Source organism: Ornithorhynchus anatinus, chromosome 8 (assembly GCF_004115215.2).
Source record: "Ornithorhynchus anatinus isolate Pmale09 chromosome 8, mOrnAna1.pri.v4, whole genome shotgun sequence".
NCBI lineage: Eukaryota > Metazoa > Chordata > Mammalia > Monotremata > Ornithorhynchidae > Ornithorhynchus > Ornithorhynchus anatinus.
In genome coordinates this window covers 12823098-12829814 of record NC_041735.1, presented here as the reverse complement: position 1 = coordinate 12829814, position 6717 = coordinate 12823098, and positions in this window count along the sequence as shown.

Here is a 6717-nt window from a genome sequence, read left to right as displayed (position 1 = left end):
CAAATTAATCAGGTTGTCCCATATAGTAATAATGATAATAATAATAATGATGATGGTATTTGTTAAGTGCTTACTGTGTGTCAAGCACTGTTCTGGCACTGGGGTAGACACAAAGTAATCAGGTTGCCCACGTGGGGCTCATAGTCTTAATCCCCATTTTACAGATGACGTAACCGAGGCACAGAAGAAGTGAAGTGACTTGCCCAAAGTCACTCAGCTGACAAGTGGCGGGGCTGGGATTAGAACCCATGATCTCTGACTCCCAAACCCGGGCTCTTTCCACTAAGTCACGCCCATGGACCTCACAGTTTTAAATCCCCATTTTACAGATGAGGTAACTGAGGCACAGAGAAGTGAAGTGGCTTGCCTAAGGTCACATAGCAGACAAGTGGCAGAGCTGGGATTAGCAACCAGGTTCTTTGACTCCCAGGCCTGAGCTCTATCCACTAGGCCAAGCTGCTTCAAATATCTCAGTCGTTACCTCTACTCCAATTCCTTGTATATTCTTTATCCTAGCAAGAACCCAAGCGTTTAGTACAGATCGCAGTGCACAGTAAGTGCTTAATGTCTACCACTGATTGATTGATTGATCCCTTTTGCTGATAGGACGAATCCACCCATCATGAGGACCAGTTACAGCACCCCTGCTAAAGGTCCTGATTAAAAAAGAACACACTCTTTTTCAGTTTGGACAAAAGTTCAAAGTTTAATAACATACCCAAAACAATGCTTGCTTAACGGGCAAACTGGCACATCTAAAATGGACACGTTCTACTAGGCCACGCTACTTCTCGTTTAACTTTGATCATTTCACTTCAAGTCATTTTTCTCTGTGCCTCAATTTCCTCAGCTATAAAACAAGGATTCCACACCTCATGAGGCTGCTGGAGATTGTGGCCGAAAGATGTTAAAATGTGGCAGATAACTGAAGAAGTTAATTCTGAGGTTAAATGCTCTTAGGGAGCTGGAGCAATAGCTGGCGCTCTTGTTTCATGCAGGTCGAGTCCCCTTTGTATGCAACTGGCTCTCAAATTTTATATTTCTTTAAGTTGTTTAAAGCAGTGTGCCAAGTGGAGAGAGCACGGACCTGGAAGTCACAGTACTTGGGTTCTAATCCTAGCTCTGCCACTTGTCTGCTGTGGGACCTTGGACAAGTCACTTAACTTCTGGGCCTCAGATTCCTCATCTGTAAAATGGACTTTTTACAAATGGCGTAGTGGACTTTTTCAGAAACAGCATGGCGTAGTGGATCGAACATGGGCCTGGGAGTCAGAACATCATGGGTTCTATTTCTAGCTCCACCATTTGTCTGCTGTGTGACCTTAGGCAAATCACTTCTTTGGGCCTCAGTTGCCTCATCTGTAAGAAGGGGTTTGAGACTGTGAGCCTCATGTGGCACAGGGAATGGGTCCAACCCGATTTGCTTGTGTCCATTCCAGTGCTTAGTAAAGTGCTTCACACAGTGTAAGCGCTTAACTAACACCATAATTGTTTTTAAAATCCTACTCTTAGACTGTGAGCCCCCATGAGGGACAAGGTAACGTGTCCAACCAAGTTATCTTGTATCTACCCAAGCTCTTTATACGTGAGTGCTTGGTAAATAAAAAGGTATAAACAAGTACCATAATTATTATCAGTAGTAATTGCAACCCAAAGATGTTTTCACACCGGAGGTGAAATGTGCTTGAAACCAATTGATCTTCCTAACACATGCCCTTATCTGAAGTAAATTATACTTCTTTTGAGGGGCAGGCCATATCTTACACTGCTAAAATCAAATTATAAGGCCCTGTGGATAAAGTTACAGTTTCAATACTTTGAGCCATTAGTTTTTAGGCTAGATATACAATTCAGGTGTAGACAATATCTGTGGGGTTTTGTGTTTGTTTTATTTGGGTTAGTGTAAAGTTGGGTACGCTAGTCCTAATGACTGCCGATATGTACCAATATCAATACCAGATTTTGTTGTTTTTGTTTGGGTTAATGAACAGTTGTGTCCACCGGTAATAATAATTCTGTTGACTTTGTTAGTATCAATACAACAATAGCTGCCAGACTAATTTGCACTTTGAGAGAAATTCTTTGGGTCTGGTTTACACTCCTTTCAACCCTTACACTGAGAGGTGTAGAACCTTGAGCTCTTTGAAAGGCTCGTTCTTTCCACTGATCTATGGGGTAACTTATTCGGATGACAGTGTTTGCAAACTTACAAAGTAGTTCTATGAGTCTCCAGGATAATAAGATAAATTATTCTTCAATATACAGAGTTTCTAGCTACCGCCTGCTTCTGGAAAATCAACTAGAAGTGAGGAATATAAGGACAATTTAACAACTCCATCAAGATTTCCTTGTAGCCTCCTTCTGATGGAGATACTAAATTGCTATCATATTCCTCTCGATGATAATTCTTTCTGCCACTCAAATATAATTATATTAAATGCAAATTGCAGTTTCCGAGGGTTTTTTTTAATATCTGAAAGCTAACGTAGGGTCTTCTTATAAGCGAGTGCATTCAGATGGTGTTTGCTCAGGAACTAATCTCTGAAAATGTTTGCAAACTATCAGACATAATATCGCATTAAGTTAGTTTTGTAAAGAGAAATAAATGGAACAATCAAACACTAAAATTGTTTTTTCTGAGGAACAGAGTTGAAAGCATTTTCAAAATTAAAAAATAGATCAAAATTGTGGAATAACATCCAGTTTGGGTTTGAGAGTGCAACGGTCAAAATTCAAGAAAGATAGAGGGGAATTTTTACTATAAAGGTCAGTTGTTTGGTATGTTTCAAAGATATGTTTGATTACTTTTTAGGATGGAAAAAAATGCCATAATTATTATGGAATCATATCGAATTATACATACCGTTTGTCACTGAACTACTAGGAATTATCCCGAGCACAGAGATTAAATTATCGATTTGATTGGCACAATTATTACAGGCATTTGCCCATCTACAAGCCAAATTATATTTTATTAAGCCTCCTCAGCTCCTGTAGCAATCACTCAATCGTATTTTTGGAGCACTTACTGTGTGCAGAGCACTGTACTAAGCACTTGGGAAAGTACAGTATAAAAGAGTTGGTAGACACATTCCCTGCCCATGATGAGTTATACAGTCCAGAGGGGGATAAAGACACCGATGAAAATAAAATACATTATGGATATGTATGTAAATGCTGTGGGACTGAGGGAGGGGTAGATAAAGGGTGCAAAACCAAGGACAATGGTGACACATAAGGGAGAGGGAGGAGAGGAAGTGAGGACTTAGCCGGGGAAGGCCTCCTGGAGGAAATGTGTTTTGAATAAGGTTTTGAGTGGGGGGGAGAGTGATCATCTGATGGATATAAACAGGCAGGCCATTCCAGGCCAGAGGCAGGGTAGGGGTAAGATCCATGTCCAACAAGTAGGTTGGCATTAAAAGGAGCGAAGTGTGGGGGCTGTGTCGTAGCAGGAAATCAGGGAGGTAAGGTAAGAGAGGCAAGGCGATTGAGTGTTTTAAAGCTGATGGTAAAGAGTTTCAGTTTGATACAGAGATGGATCATGCAGAGGAAGGTCAGGAAAATCTGGGGGGACATTATTATTGGACAATGTAGCCACTCACCCGTTATATTAACCAAATTATGACACGCATTATTCCCCAATTTACCATCATCAGACTTTGGCACCGTCCTACACAACTGAATAAGGCCATCCTTGGAATTTTCAGTTAGGAGATTGATGACTAAGTGGAGTTAAGTAGAAGAGTATGTATACAGTAGACCATAACAACCATTATGGGATTTTTTACGGTCTATCGTGTCAGGATCTAATTAGGGAATTTTCAGTCTGCGGATCATTGACCCAAGAGGTTCCTTTGATTTGAGAGAGACTGAAGTGGGTGAAAATTTTTTTAGTCAGCATTATAAATTCCTGAAAATATGAGTTTATAATGGCAATGCTGACAGACCCTCAACTGTAAATGCTTGAGTGGGGCAGCAGTAATATGGCAAGATAATACTTAGATGCTGATAACTATCCAAGTGTAGAGTAACTCATTAAAATGACCTAAAGGAAGATATATTATTATTACAATCCATTTTCCTGGTGTCCTTCAAATACTTATCGTGCCTGTATATTACACATAGTTGCAAATTGAAATTACAATTCTCCAATATAAAAGCAGCCTGATCAAGATTCAAAGGCATCGTTGCTTGTTCAGGAAGAATTGCTCTAAACAGAATTTACTGATAGGTCATAAAATGCTATTTTGAATATTTTATTTCGATGACAATATAATAAATATTCAGAAATTACGCCTCTGGTTTTTTCCACGTAACAGCCCGTGGCTCTCCAGTCAAAGACTTCCATTGAATGCCATTTACACCAGGAGAAAGCTTCCAGCTCAATATAAAGGAACATGAATCACAGGTTCCTGAAGACTCTGGGCAATATACACCGCGGGCTGTGGGTTTATCCCATCCCAACGGCTGTTGAGGGAAGGCCTCCCTTACTCTGAAAAAAACATTCTAAAGGACCGCGGTTTGGGATGAAGGTCCGTTTGCTTCTTCGTTGTTATTTAGCTTTCTTCCTTGGCACATTTCTCTTGACCTCCAATTTCTCCGCAACCCCATCTATCACAATAATTCTATTCGTCAAGCACCGTGTGCCGAGCGCTGGAATGAACGCAACTTCAGCCTGCCACCAAACCAGTCGATTCTACCTTCAAAACGTCTTTAGAATGTGTCCGTCCCTCTCCATCTAAACTTGCTGCCTTTCTGGTTCAAGCACCAGTCCTGCAAACGTCATCAACAGCCTCGCTGTCCTCCTTGCCTCCAGCCTCTCCCCTCTCCATCTGCACTTCAACTCCTTGCCCGATGTGGATTCTTCCTCTCAATTAGTCTCTCTGGTGCTTTTCTTCCCCTCTCAGGGTCGCACCTGGAGAGTTTCCAGTCCTCTACCAGGCTCGACTACGGGAGGGAGAGTCAAGCAGAGGTGTGTCCATTCCATTCCTGGCTTGGGCAGTGGCTAGTGAGTAGAGGCCATCTGCTACGAGTCAGAACCCACCTGTGCTGGGCAGCAGCGGCACGGGAGAGAGTCAAGGGTGGAGATTCAAGTTGACTGTGCAGAAGGAGGAAATGGTGAACCACTTCCATATTTTTACCAAGAAAACCCTGTGGATACGCTACCTGGACAATTGTAGATGGAGATGGGGCGTTCTGGGAGAGATGCATCGACAGCGTAGGACAACAACTCTCCCAAGCGCTTAGTACAGTGGCCTCCAGGCAGTAAGCGATCAATAAATACGATCGATTGATTGAGCTCTTTCCACTGGGCCACGCTTCTTCCTTTCACCGTTTTCTTTCCTTCTCCCCCCGACCCCTACTCCGGCTTCTCCTTTCCCTTTGGTTCCCTTTCTTCACCGAGTTTTCCCGCCTTCGCTCGAAGCACATGGTTTAGAGAACGGAGCACGGGCCTGGGAATCTGAAGGACCTGGGTTCCAATGTGGACTCTGCCGCTCGTCGGCTGTGTGACCTGGGGCAAGTCATTTCCCCTCTCACCTACCCCCCCCGCCCCCGCCCTGGAAAATGGGAATGAAGATTGTGAGTCCCAAATGGGACAGGGCCTGTGTCCAACTGTGGCTCAATGGAAAGAGCCCGGGCTTGGGAATCAGAGGTCGTGGGTTCTAATCCCGGCTCTGCCACTCGTCTTCTGGGTGACCTTGGGCAAGTCACTTCACTTCTCTGTGCCTCAGTTACCTCATCTGCAAAAATGGGGATTAAAAAACGTGAGCCCCACGTGGAAACAATCTGATTACCTTGTGTCTACCCCGGCGCTTAGAACAGTGCTCAGCACATAGTAAGCGCTTAACAAATACCATTATTATTATTTCGCTTGTAGCTACCCCGGCGCTTAGAACGTTGCTTGACGCATTGAGAGCCCTTAGCAGAGGCATTATTATCGCTATTCTTTCATTATCACTGGTGATATTATTATTACCCATTGTGGCTCAGTGGAAAGAGCCCGGGCTTGGGAGCCAGAGGTCATGGGTTCGAATCTCCGCCACTTGTCAGCTGGGTGACTGCGGGCAAGTCACTTCACTTCTCTAGGCTTGTGACCTCATCTGGAAAATGGGGATGAAGACTGTGCGCCTCACGTGGGACAAGCTGATGACCCTGCAACCCCCCCAACGCTTAGAACAGTGCTTTGCACAGAGTAACCAATGCCATGATTATTATCAGTACTGGCTCCGGAGCCTGCGCAGTGGCGTTCCCGGCACGCGGCCCTGGCGGAGCCTGCGCAGTGGCGTCCCCGGCACGCGGCCTCGGCGGAGTCTCCGTAGTGGCGTCCCCGGCACGCGGCCCTGGCGGAGCCTGCGCAGTGGCGTCCCCGGCACGCGGCCTCGGCGGAGTCTCCGTAGTGGCGTCCCCGGCACGCGGCCCTGGCGGAGCCTGCGCAGTGGCGTCCCCGGCACGCGGCCCTGGCGGAGCCTGCGCAGTGGCGTCCCCGGCACGCGGCCTCGGCGGAGTCTCCGTAGTGGCGTTCCCGGCACGCGGCCCCTGGCGGAGCCTGCGCAGTGGCGTCTTCTGCACGCGGCCTCGGCGGAGCCTGCGCAGTGGCGTCTCCTGCACGCGGCGCGGGGGTGCGGAGCGCGTGCGCGGGGCCTGGGGGGAATCGGGCCGTCGCCTCCTCGGCGGCGTCGAAGGGGCCGAGCCGGGCCGGGCCGGGCCGGGCCGGGC